Source organism: Salvelinus alpinus, chromosome 27, assembly GCF_045679555.1.
Source record: "Salvelinus alpinus chromosome 27, SLU_Salpinus.1, whole genome shotgun sequence".
Taxonomy (NCBI): domain Eukaryota; kingdom Metazoa; phylum Chordata; class Actinopteri; order Salmoniformes; family Salmonidae; genus Salvelinus; species Salvelinus alpinus.
In genome coordinates this window covers 43,043,668-43,063,807 of record NC_092112.1, presented here as the reverse complement: position 1 = coordinate 43,063,807, position 20,140 = coordinate 43,043,668, and the positions used below count along the sequence as shown (strand labels likewise).

At 44.2% G+C, this 20,140-nt stretch overlaps 1 protein-coding gene across 8 annotated transcripts in view; it reads left to right on the top strand.

The window, feature by feature from the left end:
- Nucleotides 1-3,456: 3,456 nt before the first annotated feature.
- LOC139556632 (1-phosphatidylinositol 4,5-bisphosphate phosphodiesterase beta-4-like) overlaps nucleotides 3,457-20,140 on the top strand; it is a 148,398-nt gene continuing 131,714 nt past the window's right edge. For 4 of the 8 annotated variants that reach the window (XR_011671153.1, XR_011671152.1, XM_071370832.1 and 1 more), the window contains exons 1-2: nucleotides 3,457-3,838; nucleotides 12,683-12,730. The gene's annotated coding sequence lies outside the window, so the exon portion shown is untranslated. Of the gene's footprint in view, nucleotides 3,845-12,682; nucleotides 12,731-20,140 lie in introns of all 8 variants that reach the window. The other 4 variants (XM_071370829.1, XM_071370826.1, XM_071370828.1 and 1 more) reach the window with 3 other exon arrangements.

Here is a 20,140-nt window from a genome sequence, read left to right as displayed (position 1 = left end):
CTCTTTATTCAACCCGCCGGCCACCCACCCATCCTTCATCCACAAAAGACTTAATGACCCTAAACCCGCCCGCGGGGACTGAGGGTTATAAATCAACCCACGCATCACTAACACAGACACACTCTAACACACACATTATTTTTGCTGTTGTATTGTTTGTATTATTTTTTGTTGTTGTATTTAAAATGTCTGCGACTTTCCTCGTCTTTCAGCGTACCAGTGTTTTGTTACTTGTCATGTTTTGTGTTTTTTTGGGGACCCCAGGAAGAGTAGCTGCTGCTTCTGGAAAAGCAAATGGGAATCCAAATAAACAAACAAGCATCTGTGTTCGTGTAGCATACTGCACTGTAATTACCAGTGAAGGCTGGTGGGAGGAGCTATAGGAGGACGGGCTCATTGTAATGGCTGGAATGGAATTAATGGAACGGTAGTGAACACATCAAACATATGGAAACCATGTTTAACTCCATTCCATTGATTCCATTCCAGCCATCACAATGAGCCCGTCCTCCTATAGCTCCTCCCACCAGCCTCCACTAGTAATTACGCGGGTGCAGAGGAGTATTTTTCTCCGCTCATACAGGAGTTATAAAGGCCTAGTTCCCTAATTCTGCAGAGATAAAAAGGGAATTATAGTTCTATTTTTGATCACTTTTTATTTATCGATTTTATCAGGGGCTGCACTCTCAGCACCCATACCTCACACGGCTATGACTACATCCATGTATTGTGATTCAAATTCAGAGGTAGACCATGCAGGTAATCTTGCACAGGTGTACACACACACACACACACCCAGAAACCTCCGAAACGTTCCAGGGACCACGGAGACAGCTAATTAACCCCGTGGTGCGCTGAGCTAAGCTGGGCTAGAGGCGGAAGGGGTGGGTCATGGTTTTTAATATGATTCCAGAGGTTATGTAAACACTGATGCCTCTCCGTTCCCTCCAGTCCAAACACGCACACACACACACATACACATATACACACATAGAGTCCAAACTCCAAGGAACACCGACTGCCGTCTGTCCATCTGCTGCGGGGACAAGAGGTGTCGGATAAATAGGTTTTTAATGAAACACACTAGGACAGTCGAATGGAGAGAATTTACGGGAGAGGAACAATGACTGTGTGTCTGTGTATGTGTGTGCGTGCATGATTCTGTAGGGTTATGATAGACTGCTGTGTATAACGACAAGCAGCACTTCCTGCTATGGCCAGTGAGATCTGCGGAACGACTCGTGTGCACGTGTGTTATCAGAACATCACGCTGAAGGACCATTATCACTGGAATCAGTCACGTGACTGGGCAGTCGTTTCCTGCCACTTAGACAATTTGTCAGCCATTTGAAGACCACTATTATCTTTGTGTTATACCACTCCAAGACATTCCATAGAGTTCTGATTTCATCAAAGTGTACAGAAGTAACCCTGCTAGGGCCACACTATTGCCACTGTCGAGTGAATCAGTCCTACTGGCACAGGGCAGCTCAGTCATCCTAAGTGTCTGGCATCCAGCTCACCCCTGGTAAGGTTAAGGTAATGGGACACAATTCAACTGACTACTTTTAGAGATTCTAATTACGTCGGTAACCAGTTTATAATAGCAATAAGGCACCTTGGGCGCTTGTGATACATGGCCAATATACCACGGCTAAGGGCTGTGTCCAGGCACTTCACGTTGCGTTGTGCATAAGAACAGACTTAGCAGTGGTATATTGGCCATATACCACACCCTCTTTGGCCTGATTGATTAAATATACAACGGGTATGACACAAAAATACTTGTGTACTGTTCTAATTATGTTGGTAACCAGTTTATAATAAAATAAGGCACCTTTTGGGTTTGTGGTATATGGCCATGTGCATTCGGAAAGCATTCAGACCCCTTGATTCTTCCACATTTTGTTATTCTAAAATGTATTAAATGAATCTATCAATCTACACAAAATACATAAGTATTCAGACCCTTTGCTATGAGACTCAAAATTGAGCTCAGGTGCATCCTGTTTCCATTGATCATCCTTGAAATGTTTCCACAACTTGATTGGTGTCCACCTGTGGTAAATTCAATAGATTGGACATGATTTGGAAAGGCACACACCTGTCTATATAAGGTCCCACAGTTGACAGTGCAAAAACCAAGCCATGAGCCACTCCTCAGTAAAAGGCACATGACAGCTCGCTTGGAGTTTGCCAAAAGGTACCTAAAGGACTCTCAGACCATGAGAAACAAAATTCTCTGGTCTGATGAAACCAAGATTCAACTCTTTGGCCTGAATGCCAAGCGTCACCCCTACGGCGAAGCATAGTGGTGGCAGCATCATGCTGTGGTGATGTTTTTCAGTGGCAGGGACTGAGAGACTAGTCAGGATTGAGGGAAAGATGAATGGAGCAAAGTACAGAGAGCTCCTTGATGAAAACCTGTTCCAGATCGCTCAGGATCTCAGACTGGGGCGAAGGTTCACCTTCCAACAGGACAACGACACTAAGCACACAGCCAAGAAAATGCAGGGGTGGCTTCGGGACAAGTCTCTGAATGTCCTTGAGTGGCCCAGCCAGAGCCCGGACTTGAACCAGATCGAACATCTCCGGAGAGACCTGAAAATAGCTGTGCAGCAACGCTCCCCATCCAACCTGACAGAGCTTGAGAGGATCTGCAGAGAAGAATGGGAGAAACTCCCCAAATACAGGTGTGCCAAGATTTGTAGTGTCATACCCAAGAAGACTAGAGGCTCTAATCGCTGCCAAAGGTGCTTCAACAAAGTACTGAGTAAAGGGTCTGAATACTTACCTAAATGTGATATTTCAGTTTATTATTTTTTAATAATTTTGCAAACATTTCTAAAAACCTGTCTTTGCTTTGTCATTATGGGGTATTGTGATGTCATTATGGGGTGTTGTGATGTCATTATGGGGTGTTGTGTGTAGGTTGTTGAGGGGGAAAAACAATTGAATCCATTTTAGAATAAGGCTGTAAGGTAACGAAATGTGGGAAAGGTCAAGGGTTCTGAATACTTTCCGAATGCACGGTACCACAGCTAAGGGCTGTATCCAGGCACTTTGCTTTGCCGAGCTTTACTTTTGTCCAATTTTTGCTAACGGATTATGTTTGTGGCTGAGCACCACGCAGCCTCAGGGAACATTTATGAAGAGATGCACCTGCTATTCTCCTCCTGTCTTGCCTATTTATATAATTTGACTGACAAAGACACAATATGTGTCCATTTCTCTTACTGCTATCTATGGTCTCAGGAAGAAGACCAGATAGAGGGGGCTCTACTTACTCAAACATGAACATTTACTGTTCTCTCAAATAAACCATTGCATTTGTATTTGTGGATGTTTATAGCCTACTGTTGGTGGCTTGAGCACTCATAACATAATATTCCCTTACTCCATAGCCTAGGCAGCTATGCTATATTGTAAGAAACGCGCTCATGTGTGTTGCTCAGCAGACTATTGCTGTTTGCATTGTAGGGAGGGGAAGTCGATACCTCACTGTCCATGACAACTTGCCATTCATCTGCGGGCTCACACACACATGCACGCACGTACACTAGACGCACGCACGCACGCCAACAAGCACGCACACATCCAGAGTGGAGTTCCTCGAACCGCACCGGGCTAATCTCCACTGGAGGGCGAGTGGTACAAGAGGAGCGGGTTTGTTGGAAGGGAGGGATAAAGAGAGACAAGGGAAGAGAGAGAGAGTGTGTGAGAGGGACAGAGAGAGGGCGGGAGATACAGCAGCTGGAAGCAAGTGAGAAAATCCCAGCCTCTGCAAGCATCATTTTTCACATCGGATTTAATCCGTTCTCGTCGACCACCAATTCACGTAAGGGTATATACATGTTTCTGTCTTTTTGCCTCAAATTGCCTGCAAGTGGGACATTCGAGATGTGTTGCTGAGCACCACAGCTGTATGATTCATTTATGTGGGTGTCTCTAGGTTCGGAGAGAACATTATCTTGGTCATATTGGTGGTTGAAAAGCCGTGAGACTCTTCAACTCCCATCTCTAGCAGAGCGGTCAGTCTGCAAGCGAATTTTCGCACCATCCCGATAGGAAAGCCGCTGCTACGTTGCAGAAACAGGGGCAAATCATGTGGGTTATTTTCGAAAGGGACGGGTCTCGTTCGTGGTTTGATGCAAAAATAATTCTAGCTCGTGTACATGCGCGTACAACACGTGCATGGCTGTCATATTCACCCATCGCGTTCGTTTTTTATGAAATGGAACGGTATCCGAGATGGTGTGCAACGTTAGCTGTCTAGCCATGCAGCTGTTTTTCACCGTCAAAAACTTGACAAATCGATGTTTCCTTCGCCAAGCTAGCGGCTAGCTAGCTGCTAACGTTAGCTGACGGGACAGACAGCACCAGGGATATCAAGCTTGCTTGCCCATAAAAGTATACTGGCGCGCTGCTTGCGTGAGACAGATGCACTTGCTATAGCTACTGTTAGATGTTACGTAGCTAAGCCCTTCTACACTATTTGGGTTTAAAAAATATGGCAGCTACTAGATAGCTATGAACAAAACTACGATTTATTGAACAATAGCTTGCTCTATTTTGTGGAAATGGCTAGATCACAACTCATGCTAACGATGTCTGCTCATGTTAGACAGCTAACGTTAGCTTGCTAACGTAAGCAATTGTTCTGATGTTTAGGGCTGTATGAGCGGTGTAAGATCATTTGCCATGCATGTTCCGCGTCGTCCATCACACGCAAGAAAATCTAGAAATAACGGCCAGTCAATTACTTCTCTTGAGCTATCGTGGCTGATTTCTGGAAGAATTAGCAGACAGCGAAATGCATTTAGATAGTCAATTTTCCCGTGGCGTTTTCCCATATGTTGCACATTTTCTGTTTTGATATGATTGAGAAAGACTATTTGCATTTGACCAATGAACAGTTACTATGTATGTTGACGCTAGGGAGAAAATGTGTATACAAGGATACCTTTTTTTGGCCTCAAGGGAATTACGGACACACACCTGTGCGCGGAACCGACACCTGTTCGCGTGCACGCGCGGGGCCAATGTCCTGTATGTGCGTGCGGTCATTGACGGGAACAAGAAGTGTTTGGAGACACTTTTTTTTTTTTAATACAATCTCTGCGTTTGAGGTGGCGTTTAGCTAATGGGGGCGAATAGAGACACTTTGTCCACGACTCGGTCGAAATGCAATAAAGTGCCTGCTTTCTTAGCTTCGACCGAGATATTAACCCTAGAGTGGTCGAATTGACTTTGCATAGAAAATATGTTGCTGTTGGTCACTAGAATGAATTGAACAAGTAATAAACTGCCAGATGTAGAAAGAAAACAGTATTCCGTATGTTTATGTGTCGCACGCTTTTCATTAGACAGATAGGATCTGAGGGGTTTATAATGGCGAAAGAAAACACTTATTTCCCACAATAACAACCATACTGTAAAACAACGGTAATAATAATGGCTACTTAATGCAATGTCTTTAGGTCTCTAACTGATCTCTATTGAAGAGTTTATCTCTGTCTGTGTGACTGCGTGTGTTGAGTTCAGTAGCTCCTGCCACTGTATGTCTGCTGTGTGTGAGAACCCTACACAGGTCAGTATTGACAGTGCCATAAGCACTTTTATGGTGATTAGAAGAGACAAACATTGCCCTACCTTTCCTCCCTCCCTCGCACAAAATCAATTACCTTACCTGCATGGCATAGAAGCTACAATGTAGCCTAACACTGATTCTGATGAGGAGAGGTGGGTTAAGAAGCTTAGTGTGTGGGTGTTTTATTCGGACCAGAAGGTATGGTAATTGTTTGAGGGGGAAGGCTAAATACAGATTGAGGATGTTTGTTCATTGGCCAATACTCAGATGGTGCTTGTGTAAAACATGGCTGCTGCATATTTGACAGGTTTTGGGCCCTGTTACCTAAAATGTGATATATAAGGTGTTTATTACACAATGCAGTGATTCTGTAAGGAATGTTGACTGTGCTGTGTTAATGGAATGGCTGATGCTGCATTGTGAATCAGGTTGCTGTGTGCGTGTTTCTCGACCAACACAAGTCCCGGGGAATGGACACCGGTTTAGGCAGCTAAAATCGCTAGTTTTAATCGTTAATCTTCAAGGCGGAGATGGTAGCTGGCTGACAGTAGCTGGCTGACAGTAGCTTGCTGCTGGTCTCTGGCTCAGAAAAGATTGAGAAACACTGGACGAAGGAAAGCGATGTGAAAAAAGGCCCAAAATAGCTTTATTCTAGAGTTAAAGACACAAGTGTCATGTTCAGGTGTGCTGTAAAACTGGAAATTAAAATTGACATGGACATAAAAGCAGTACCATTGCTGATCAGAGTCCCCCAAATGACACTTAGCCAAACAGGCAAAACAAACAGATAGGATTCCTATGAATCACATTGTTTACCCTGCCGCCTGCAAAAATAGAAGGATACGACTCCTTCTGTGTGGCTCTTAGTGGTAGAGGACACACACGTGTGCACACACACACACTGTGTTTAGAGGACAGATGATGGAGAGGTATGTCTATGGAGAACCTAATTCTCCTGTCCTTCTATGTCCATTTTCCGGGTCGCAGACTGTTGAACATTTTTTGCTGTATCACAAGCTTAAAGACTACTTTCGGGTGCAGCAAACTGGGTGAACATTTGCAGTCATTTCATTGCTATTTATTAATCCAGCAGCAGCTCCGGTGCTTTGCATGCATTTGTGGATATGGTTGTTAATGCTATGTCTGTTTATTAGTTTTAAATGTAATTATAAATAGCTAAGATAGCCAGCATCCAGTATCCCCAGTACAGTTATTTTTGTATGAGCTAGGCCTACTATGGGTGACACAAATGCAGCCATTTCCAAGTTTAAAATAGTCAAAATATGAATTGCATACTTCTTCCCTTCAGTATTGACCATCAGTAAATCAAAGTACAGTTGAAGTCGGAAGTTCACATACACATAGGTTGGAGTCATTAAAACTCGTTTTTTCACCCACTCCACAAAGTTCTTGTTAACAAACTATAGTTTTGGCAAGTCAGTTAGGACTACTTTGTGCATGACACAAGTCATTTTTCCAACAATTGTTTACAGACAGATTATTTCACTTATAATTCACTGTATCACAATTCCAGTGGGTCAGAAGTTCACATACACTAAGTTGACTGTGCCTTTAAACAGCTTGGAAAATTCCAGAAAAGGATGTCATGACTTTAGAAGCTTCTGATAGTCTAATTGACATAATTCGAGTCAATTGGAGGTGTACCTGTGGATGTATTTCAAGGCCTACCTTCAAACTCAGTCCCTCTTTGCTTGACATCGTGGGAAAATGAAAAGAAATAAGTCAAGACCTCAAATTTTTTGGTAGAACTCCACAAGTCTGGTTCATCCTTGGGAGCAATTTCGAAACACCTGAAGGTACCACGTTCATCTGTACAAACAATGGTATGCAAGTATAAACACCTAGGGACCAGGCAGCAGTCATACCACTCAGGAAGAAGACGCGATCTGTACTTTGGTTTCGAAAAGTGCAAATCAATCCCAGAACAACTGCAAAGGACCTTGTGAAGATACAGGTACAAAGGTATCTATATCCACAGTAAAATTAGTCCTATATCGACATAACCTGAAAGGCCGCTCAGCAAGGAAGAAGTCACTGCTCCAAAACTGCCATTAAAAAAGCCAGACTACGGTTTGCAACTGCACATGGGGACTGCACATGGGGAAAAATATTGTACTTTTTGGAGAAATGTCCTCTGGTCTGATGAAACAAAAATATAACTGTTTGGCCATAATGACCATCGTTATGTTTGGAGGATAAAGGGGGAGGCTTGCAAGCGGAAGACCACCATCCCAAACATGAAGCACGGGGGTGGCAGAATCATGTTGTGGGGGTGCTTTGCTGCAGGAGGGACTGGTGCACTTCACAAAATAAATGGCTTCATGAGGGAGGAAAATTATGTGTATATATTGAAGCAAAATCTCAAGACATCAGTCAGGATGTTAAAGCTTGGTCGCAAATGGGTCTTCCAAATGGACAATGACCCCAAGCATGCTTCAAAAGTTGTGGCAAAATGGCTTAAGGACAACAAAGTCAAGGTATTTGAGTGGCCATCACAAAGCCCTGACCTCAATCCTATAGAACATTTGTGGACAGAACTGAAAAAGTGTGTGCGAGCAAGGAGGCCTACAAACCTGACTCAGTACACCAGCTCTGTCAGGAGGAATGGGCCAAAATTCACCCAACTTATTGTGGGAAGCTTGTGGAAGGCTACCTGAAATGTTTGACCCAAGTTAAACAATTTAAAGACAGTGCTACGAAATACTAATTGAGTGTATATAAACTTCTGACCCACTGTGAATGTGATGAAAGAGATAAAAGCTGAAATAAATCATTCTTTCTACTATTATTCTGACATTTCACATTCTTAAAATAAAGTGGTGATCCTAACTGACCTAAAACGGGGCATTTTTACTAGGATTAAATGTCAGGAATTGTGAAAAATGTATTTGGCTAAGGTGTATGTAAACTTCCGACTTCAACAGTATTTTATGTGTGATGATGTTGAGTGTTGCTATAATGTAGATTTTGGCTGGTATTCAGGCCTGCTGCATGCTGTTGTCCCCTAGCTCTATCGGTCTGCCCGTGGAGATTTATATCAGAAAACACACACACACTCACACAGGCCAAGGTTTGTTGTGTTTGGAGATGCTGGTAGTGGTATCATGGTCATGCCTGCTTCATACTGTAAGTGGTACTTGTATTTGTTTGGGTCTTCCTTCGTGGGGTTGTTGGTTTTGATACTGGTGAGGTAACCAACATTAATATTGCTGAACATTTAGTTAAGCCAAGTGGGACTCGAACCAGCAACCTTGTATCTGTCAGTCCAACACCTGAGCAACTGGTGGAGTTGCAATGGGACAGATGACAGCTCCTGACTTCAGTTGACCTGTGGTTGTCCACTTGAACACCAGGGTCAGGGAAACAGTGGCGTGAAATATATTTGTAGACAGAAAAATACTGTGCAGATTTCAGAATGGCCAAAATTGGAGACGAAGAAATCCTAAGCACATCACCCAGCGTTCTCTCACCTCCATCTGAGGGGAGGCATGCTGAGAGCTTCACGTGCCTTTTCTCAGTGCCGTCTGCTCTAGGTCAGCCATCTGACTCCATATTGCCATTTCCATCCTTTGTTTTGACTGAGGTATCATGTTCTCCTCCCGTCCGGTCCTCTCGTCCTCTTCTCAGCCATGTTGCAGTGATCCATCTATCAAAAAAATGCACATACTGTGTAAGGTCTGGGAAAGACGGTGTAGCCCAGCACACACACACACACTCACTGAACATCAGTCGATGTAATAAAGAACAGCTCCATTGTTTGTTTGAACACATTATGAGTCACATCGTTCAGCTTTATTGGGATTGCAACGTGCTCTGCTTCACGGAAACATGGCTAACTCAAGGGACGCTAACGGAGTCGGTGCAGCCAGCTGGTTTCTTCATGCATCGCGCCGACAGAAACAAACATCTTTCCGGTAAGAAGAGGGGCGGGGGGGTATGCCTTATGATTAACGAGAAGTGGTGTGATCATCATAACAACACACAGGAACTCAAGTCATTCTGTTCACCTGATCTAGAACTCCTCACAATCAAATGTCGACCGCATTATCTACCAAGGGAATTCTCTTCAATCATAATCACAGCCGTATATATTCCCCCCCAAGCAGACACATCGATGGCCCTGAACGAACTTTATCTGACTCTTTGTAAACTGGAAACCACACACCCTGAGGCTGCATTCATCGTAGCTGGGGATTTTAACAAGGCTAATCTAAAAACAAAACTCCCTAAATTCTATCAGCATATCGATTGTGCTACCAGGGCTGGAAAAACCCTAGACCATTGTTATACTAATTTCCGCGACGCTTATAAGGCCCTCCCCCGCCCCCCTTTCGGAAAAGCTGACCACGACTCCATTTTGTTGATTCCAGCCTACAAACAGAAACTCAAACAACAAGCTCCCGCGCTCAGGTCTGTTCAACGCTGGTCCGACCAATCTGAATCCACGCTTCAAGACTGCTTCGATCACGCGGATTGGAATATGTTCCGCATCGCGTCCAACAACAATATTGACGAATATGCTGATTCGGTGAGCGAGTTCATTAGGAAGTGCATTGACGATGTCGTACCCACAGCAACGATAAAAACATTCCCAAACCAGAAACCGTGGATTGACGGCAGCATTCGCGTGAAACTGAAAGCGCGAACCACTGCTTTTAACCAGGGCAAGGTGACCGGAAGCATGACCGAATACAAACAGTGTAGCTATTCTCTCCGCAAGGCAATCAAACAGGCTAAGTCTCAGTACAGAGACAAAATCGAGTCGCAATTCAACAGCTCAGACACAAGAGGTATGTGGCAGGGTCTACAGTCAATCACGGATTACAAAAAGAAAACCAGCCCCGTCGCGGACCAGGATGTCTTGCTCCCAGACAGGCTAAACAACTTTTTTGCCCGCTTTGAGGACAATACAGTGCCACTGACACGGCCCCCTACCAAAACCTGCGGGCTCTCCTTCACTGCAGCCGAGGTGAGTAAAACATTTAAACGTGTTAACCCTCGCAAGGCTGCAGGCCCAGACGGCATTCCCAGCCGCGTCCTCAGAGCATGCGCAGACCAGCTGGCTGGTGTGTTTACGGACATATTCAATCAATCCTTATCCCAGTCTGCTGTTCCCACATGCTTCAAGAGGGCCACCATTGTTCCTGTTCCCAAGAAAGCTAAGGTAACTGAGCTAAACGACTACCGCCCCGTAGCACTCACTTCCGTCATCATGAAGTGCTTTGAGAGACTAGTCAAGGACCATATCACCTCCACCCTACCGGACACCCTAGACCCACTCCAATTTGCTTACCGACCCAATAGGTCCACAGACGACGCAATCGCAACCACACTGCACACTGCCCTAACCCATCTGGACAAGAGGAATACCCATGTGAGAATGCTGTTCATCGATTACAGCTCAGCATTTAACACCATAGTACCCTCCAAACTCGTCATCAAGCTCGAGACCCTGGGTCTCGACCCCGCCCTGTGCAACTGGGTCCTGGACTTCCTGACGGGCCGCCCCCAGGTGGTGAGGGTAGGTAACAACATCTCCACCCCGCTGATCCTCAACACTGGGGCCCCACAAGGGTGCGTTCTGAGCCCTCTCCTGTACTCCCTGTTCACCCACGACTGCGTGGCCATGCACGCCTCCAACTCAATCATCAAGTTTGCGGATGACACTACAGTGGTAGGCTTGATTACCAACAACGACGAGACGGCCTACAGGGAGGAGGTGAGGGCCCTCGGAGTGTGGTGTCAGGAAAATAACCTCACACTCAACGTCAACAAAACAAAGGAGATGATTGTGGACTTCAGGAAACAGCAGAGGGAGCACCCCCCTATCCACATCGACGGGTCAGTAGTGGAGAAGGTGGAAAGTTTTAAGTTCCTCGGTGTACACATCACGGACAAACTGAATTGGTCCACCCACACAGACAGCGTTGTGAAGAAGGCGCAGCAGCGCCTCTTCAACCTCAGGAGGCTGAAGAAATTCGGCTTGTCACCAAAAGCACTCACAAACTTCTACAGATGCACAATCGAGAGCATCCTGTCGGGCTGTATCACCGCCTGGTACGGCAACTGCTCCGCCCACAACCGTAAGGCTCTCCAGAGGGTAGTGAGGTCTGCAGAACGCATCACCAGGGGCAAACTACCTGCCCTCCAGGACACCTACACCACCCGATGTCACAGGAAGGCCATAAAGATCATCAAGGACAACAACCACCCAAGCCACTGCCTGTTCACCCCGCTATCATCCAGAAGGCGAGGTCAGTACAGGTGCATCAAAGCAGGGACCGAGAGACTGAAAAACAGCTTCTATCTCAAGGCCATCAGACTGTTAAACAGCCACCACTAACATTTAGCGGCCGCTGCCAACATACTGACTCAACTCCAGCCACTTTAAAAATGGGAATTGATGGAAATTATGTAAAAATGTACCACTAGCCACTTTAAACAATGCCACTTAATACAATGTTTACATACCCTACATTACCCATCTCATATGTATATACTGTACTCTATATCATCTACTGCATCTTGCCATCTTTATGTAATACATGTACCACTAGCCACTTTAAACTATGCCACTTTATGTTTACATACCCTACAGTACTCATCTCATATGTATATACCGTACTCTATACCATCTACTGCATCTGCCATGCCGTTCTGTACCACCACTCATTCATATATCTTTATGTACATATTCTTTATCCCTTTACACTTGTGTGTGTGTGTAAGGTAGTAGTTGTGGAATTGTTAGGTTAGATTACTGTTGGTTATTACTGCATTGTCGGAACTAGAAGCACAAGCATTTCGCTACACTCGCATTAACATCTGCCAACCATGTGTATGTGACTAATAAAATTTGATTTGATTTGATTTGATTTTGTTATAGCGAGACATTTGACATGCCCAGCCTCTCATCCCAAGCCTCCACGGTGGTGTGTGTGCGCGCCTGTGTCTGTCTGTGAGGTTCATGTCCATAGTTTGAAGGATTTACTGGTTTCAGGGAAGGATCCTAATCTCCAGAGCTTTTAGCCCCTGACTTGTTATTACATTTTCCCTTCTCTGACCTCACAGGCCAAGATATGCGTTTCACCCGCTGAAGTTACTTCATGTGCTGAATTGGTAAGTTGAAGATTTATTTTCGACCTAATCGGTGAAACAAACGGTTGTTGTTTGTACTCTTGGACATTGTGGTTGTTTTGCTAGATCTCCCTCTGCCCTTGCGTTTTTAAAACACACATAATGTTAGATGACGCCTTTTTTGTGCAAGGGCCATTTTTCGGGGGGTTTATAGAAATGTTTGTGAACCACAGCCGGCCCTTAATGACAGAGATACGCGTCCTATGTCATCTATAGTCTACGTGTATGAGCAGGTGATCTTGTCTTCTCGGTACTGTTGAATATGAGAGGAGTGGAAACGGACTATGGGTAAACAATAGGGGTGTGCCGAGTAGTCGGACAAAACGAGTATCATAACGGATATGGGCAATTTTCTGGATGCCATTATGATCCAAGTATTTTTTTTTGTAATTATCCCTCGATCGGGGGGAAAAAGTAATTTTCGGGTGCCAGGAAGCATCTTTCTCATGTCATTCAGTCACAGAGTTACTATACCATAATGTACTGTCTTTTAGTCAAGTCATGTGCAAGGTTTTACATGGTCTAAATAACTCAACGGGCTAGTTTGCCTGGCTGTAAAGAGAAGGGCTTGGCTATATGTTGAGCCTGCTGCTCTGATTGGATAGAGTGAAGCTGTATTTCTCTGTCCACTCTCTTCATAATTTCGCCAAATCACTTTTCCTCGCATGTTTTCGGTGGGATCATTTAGATTGCTGCAGCTTTCTATTGTGATAAAGCACACGGCGAGGACGTTTGCTATCACGCTATCAACGTGCAGAACATCTAACAAGCGGGCCAAGGGTAGGGAAAAAGAATGAAACGCTGATGCGCATTCTGACTGATTTACAGCTGATTTACAGACACACACACACACACACACACACACGCACACACCTACGTGCACTGCTCTTTAATCTGCAGCTTTTTTTGCAGTGAGAATGTGCAGCGAGGTATTTTGCCAACATTTATTTAGGCATATTAAAACACTTCAATTATTTTTTTAATCACGAGTCTCATCTTATCCGACTATCAACTGTCAACTTACGGATACGATTGCGAATAAAAGTGTGGCCATATCGGCACACCTCCTAGGAAACAACATTATACAGTAGCCATTGTAGACCAGATGTTTTGTGAACATACTATCTCCAGCTTCCTACTTTTTAAAAGGGGAATGTTCCGTTTTTTTAATAGGAAATTGATATCAGGGTTTGTTCCTATTTTTAACTGTGAGTTGACATTCGTTCACTACCTTAGCTTGGTGCAGTCTTCTGCATTCACTAGAGATTCAGGCCACATTTCAAACAAACACAAAACACGCAGTGCATTCTGACCCCTTGACTTTTTCGACATTTTGTTACTTTATTCTGAAATTGATTAAATGTGTTTTTTTCCCTCATCAATCTACACACAATACCCCATAATGACAAAGCAAATTTTTACATAAATATTCAGACCCTTTACTCAGTACTTTGTTGAAGCACCTTTGGCAGCGATTACGGCCTAAAGTCTTCTTGGGTATGACGCTACAAGCTTGGCACACTTGTATTTGGGGGGTTTGTCCCATTCTTCTCTGCAGATCCTCTCAAGCTCTGTCAGGTTGGATGGGGAGCGTCGCTGCACAGATTTTTTTCAGGTCTCTTATTTACAATGACGGCCTACCCCGGCCAAACCCTCCCCTAACCCGGACGACGCTGGGCCTATTGTGCGCCGCCCTATGGGTCTCCCGATCACGGACGGTTGTGATACAGCCTGGTATTGAACCAGGCTCTGTAGTGACGCCTCTAGCACTGCGATGCAGTGCCTTAGACCGCTGCGCCACTCGGAAGCCCTTGGCGGCGCACATTTGGCCCAGCGTCGTCCGGGTTAGGGAGGGGTTTGGCCTATTGAGATGGTATGATTCAAGAAATACGTTTTAGTTACGTTTAAAGTGGCAATGTGCAACTTTTTAGGCGACCCAATCAAATTCACATAAATGTTCTATGTGTGCTATTTCTATGTTTTCCGATCGTAAATGTAGTTTTTGCGTCTTGTACACAAGCTTCAAACAGCTAACACAACAATATTTTTGGTTATGGAAAATATATTTCACATCAGTTTAGCTGGTACATGATTCTCTACACTATACTATAAAAAATGTTTTAGGCAAACTATTAAGAGTTTTAGCAACCAGGAAACGGCAGAGCGATTTCTACATAATGCAACTTTAATCGAACATGTCTAAGCAGGACTGATGATGTGCAACACTTATACCAGTGGTTGGCATGAATTTCGGGTAGACAATTAGGCATTGTTGCTATCATTTTACAGTCGAAATAGGGCTCCAGAATGTGATATTTATTTTGCTCAACAGAGATGAATTTGCTTACACCTTTTTTGTGTACAAATATCTACAGGCTAATTGGCTTGGGGCTAATTCACCATCTGAGGAAGTGGTATATCAAAACCCATTAGCTAAATCGCTAAATCTAATTTCCTGATAGTTAGTCGTGTAACTTATTCATCTAACAGTAAATGTATTGTCCTAAAGTGCTTTGCAGCATAGGCCGTCGCCTCTATAAAGGCCTATGCAATCACCTGGAATGCCAGTTGTGCATATCCCACGCTCCATAAACTATGCTATGTCTAAGATACTTTGGTGTTAAAACGGTAAATATTGAGAGCTGGGAAATAAATGTCATACCTACAGAAAGCTGAGACCCTCCTCTCTCCAAAAGTTTCCGTTGCGCGCGCCAAACATCCACCTCTCCAGTGCAGGCTGACTAGTCTACCAGCTCACGTTTGTTGCCTATGCTTTGAGTTGAGGAAAACAGGGCAACGGGTCATGAGATATGCCACTGAAGATTTTAAGCATGGGCCCGCCATAGACTATAAGTGCAGCTGATACTGTACCTTCTATAGGCCTACTGTGGATTGCTGCATGTTGCATAGAATAGTATTAGCCAACTATTGTGATGCATAATTGCCATGATAATTTGGGGAGGTCTAGTCAATGAGCATTATGGGTAATGTAGTCAATTTGCGGAATATAAAGTGGACAGACGGATATAAGACGATGACACGCTTTTTTTTGGCCTAAAATTAAGAAAATCGGTGCAAAATTGTAGGAGGAGATCCTCCCGCAGCTGAGAGCTTTACATTATTATAATATAGATGGGTCATTTATCTGAGTTTGTTTGAATTCCGGCCTCAGCCTATGAGACATGGAGAGAGCTGGAAGTCACTGAGAATCTACTGCTGCGTTGAATGATGTGATGTCGCTGGTCGGGTTGAATGATGGACGTGTAGGTCTAATTTCTTATAGAGTTTCCCACGTATGAATGATGTGAAATGCACTCGGAACATTCTCCATCATCACTCATTGATAAGCAGCCTGTGTGACTGCCTGATTTTGTTGCTAGTGTGTGTGTTTCTTTTATACAGTCGCACATTTCATTGACCCTGAAAGGCTGTGTGACATAATTAGTGTGTGTGTGTGTGTGTGTGTGTGTGTGTGTGAGTGTGTAGTGTGTGAAGTGTGCTACTGTGGGGTTACGACCGGAACACACCCTGTCACTCAGCAGCAGAGGAATCATACTGTGTGTGTGTCCAGAGGGAGAATGGAAAGAGAACACCCGATCCTCCACAAGCAAAAGGAGAGAGGGAGAAAGTGGAAAAAAAGATGGCGATGGAAGGAAAGACGTCTCTGTCCCTCCAACAGATGTCTGGTGTTAGCACATATTGACAAGTCAATATCGCTCCTTTTTAAATCAAATATTTGTCCAAATGATCTTGTCGCCTCAACATCAGGTAACATCCCCTTAGCTGTGAAATTACCTCAGGTTGGAGGACAGACACACACATCTCGCCGCTCACATTGGTTCTCCACCCGTGCCTCAATCCACTGTGGGCTTTTGTACATGTGAACGCAATTTGCACTTCCAATTAAACTGATGACCTTCGTTCCAGAATGCAGAACGTGTCTCCTCCTCTCCCGTGTGTCCTCTCCAAGATAGCTATTATTACCCTCAATGTTATGACACTGACACGCTAAGAATAATGTTACAAAACACTGTAACACATCACGCAGTTTACTGTAGTACAGCTTACTATAACATAACATACACATACACACACACACACACACAGCTCCTTATGATTCCAAGGTAATGCTCAATGACTGTATATGTGACAGACAGGCTCGATTCGGTCTTACGTAGAACAATTTGATACTGGGTTTTTTACATTGGATAAAAGTAGAGACTCCGAGCTAGGAAATGGTATTTCATACACTACAGTTGAGGCACAATGTGAAAGTAATTCTGCTTTGAAAGTTGATAAACTTGTTACTCCACTTTCGAGAAAATGGCCCTTGAATGTTTTGATACACCTACTGGAGAGCTCTTCTTTGTCTACACCCATTCAGCATCGTTCACACCCTCTTAAGCCTGAGCCCCACCCATCTCTTTAAGGACTCACATGCTTGACATCAGCAGCCTGGTGGTCCAAAATAGCTTAACCGGTGTATTTTAACACCAATAAACCCATCTGTTTCAAAAATTAATTTAGTATATGTCAGTCTAGCAAACCAGGCAACTAAAAGCAACTTTCTAAACAATGTTTTTGTTTGTTTCTAGCTTGTTAGCTAGCTAGCTAATGTGAAGTTAGCTGGCTAGCCAGTTCAAATAATGACCATATCATATAGCTGACAATGTCTTCACTTTAGCTAATTTGTATTCATTATTACAACGAAAATAAACTCACAACAAGATAATTATTTACAACTGAATGGCAAGCTAATTACAGAAAATAGCTTACGGTTGTGAGTGTGACGAAATAAAAGCAGGGGTTTCTACCTGAGAATTTTAGAACTTGGACACTGTCTCGTTGGCCTAACGTTCTATCTTAATTTGACTTTGGTGCTGGTCATGTTGTTCTTTACATTACCGTCTCTGGTAAACACACACTATATCCAATCCTTCTGTGTGTTCTTTTTGACTCCCTCCGCATATTTGCAATCAAACGCCAGAATTTTCTCCGTAGCTATCATACTCTGCTTCCACCGGGCATTCCACTGATTTCAAGAACTCGGTCCTACAGAAAGTTGAGAGCAACATTTTTGCAGTTCTATGCATTAGAAAGGATTACCTACACATACTGAGCAGCCCTTTGTTATAGACAGAAGCGAGCTACATGGCAGACCAATCCAAACTCATCTCTCTTCATGTCTAGCCCATCCATTATCTCAGCCAGTCATTGCGGGAATTAGGCTCGTAAGTTAACAATTGTATTTGCAGATGGCATACAAGTTTGTTAAGGCACATAAAGGTTCACATGTTCCAGAAGGCATTTCTGCCAAAAAATGCATTTTGACAAAAACATAGATGTTTACGTTCAAATACCTCCCCTGTGAATTAGTGATGTGCGGCATACGCTTTATTTCCTGAAACAAGTCCCATGTATGAATAGACAAAGCCATCGATCACGCGACACCATTCATACCTATGTGAAGACTTAATAGCGTATTGAAGCCAAATTTAAGTCGGTTAAGATGGCGACATAACATGTGCCGTTTGAGCTACTCCAGGAAGTGACGTTGCAGGTTAGCTCACTGCTGCCCCCTCTTATTGAGTAACTCAAGTTGAAGGCTGCATTTAGTAACTCAATTATCCTCAACTTCTTCTGTGTGCGATAAAAATAAATAAAATAAAAAGTATTTTTTTTTCAAATTGTACTTGTCACGTGCTCTGAATTCAGCAGGTGTTACCGTGAAATGCTTACTTACACGCCCTTAACAAACAATGCATTTCAATAAATAGAGTTCAGAAAATATTTACTAAATAAACTAAAGTAAAAAAAAAAAATTATATCTAAAAGTAACACAAGAAAATTACATAACAATAAATGAGGCTATATACAGGGAGTACCGGTACCGGGTCAATGTGCGGGGGTACAGGTTAGTCAAGGTAATTTGTAAAGTGACTATGGATAGATAATTAACAGCGGGTAGCAGCAGTTTAAAAACAAAGGGGAGGGGGGGTCAATGTAAATAGTCTGGGTGGCCATTTGATTAATTGTTCAGCAGTCTTATGGCTTGGGGGTAGAAGCTGTTAAGGAGCCTTTTGGTCCTAGCAGAGATAACAGTCTATGTCTTGGGTGAATGGAGTCTTTGAAAAAAATGTGAGCCTTCCTCTGACACTGCCTAGTATATAGGTCCTGGATGTCAGGAAGCTTGGCCCCAGTGATGTACTGGGCTGTACGCACTACCCTTATGGTAGCGACTTACGGTCAGATGCCGAGCAGTTATCATACCAAGCGGTGATGCAACCGGTCAAGATGCTCTCGATGGTGCAGCTGTAGAACTTTGAGGATCTGGGGACCTATGCCAAATCTTTTCAGTCTCCTGAGGGGAAAGGTGAGGTCGTGCCGTCTTCAGAACTGTTTTGGTGTGTTTGGACCATGATAGTACGTTGGTGATGTGGACAACAAGGAACTTGAAACTCTCGACCCGCTCCACTTCAACCCTGTCGATATTAATGGGGGCCTGTTCGGCCCTCCTTTTCCTATAGTCCACTTTCAGCTGCTTTCTTGCTCACATTGAGGTAGAGATTTTTGTCCTGGCACCACACTGCCAGGTCTCTGACCTCCTCCCTATATGCTGTCTCATCGTTGTCGGTGAGCAGGCCTACCACTGTTGTGTCGTTAGCAAACTTAATGATGGTGTTGGAGTCATGCTTGGCCACGCAGTCGTGGGTGAACAGAGAGTACAGGAGGGGACTAATCACACACCCCTGAGGGGCCCCAGTGTTGAGTATCAGCGTGGCAGATGTGGTGTTGCCTACCCTTACCACCTGGAAGACCATGATCCAGTTACAGAGGGAGGTGTTTAGTCCCAGGTTCCTTAGCTTAGTGATGAGCTTCGTGGGCACTATGGTGTTGAACGCTGAGCTGTAGTCAATGAACAGCATTCTCACTTGTCCAGGTTGGAAACGGCAGTGTGGAGTGTGATTTGAGATTGCGTCATCTGTGGATCTGTTGGGACGGTATGCAAATTGGAGTGGGCCTCGGGTTTCCGGCATGATGGTGTTGATGTGAGCCATGACCAGCCTTTCAAAACACTTCATGGCTACCGAGGTGAGTGCTACGGGTCGGTAATCATTTAGGCAGGTTACCTTTTGCTTTCTTGGGCACAGGGACTATGGAGGTCTGTTTGAAACATGTAGGTATTACAGACTCTGGCAGGGAGAGGTTGAAAATGTCAGTGAAGACACTTGCCAGTTGGTCCGCGCATGCTTTGAGCACACGTCCTGGTAATCCGTCTGGCCCCGCGGCTCTGTGAATGCTGACCTGTTTAAAGGTCTTGCTCACACCAGCTACGGAGAGCGTGATTACACATTCGTCCAGAACAGCTGGTGCCTAAATACTCAACTAGAG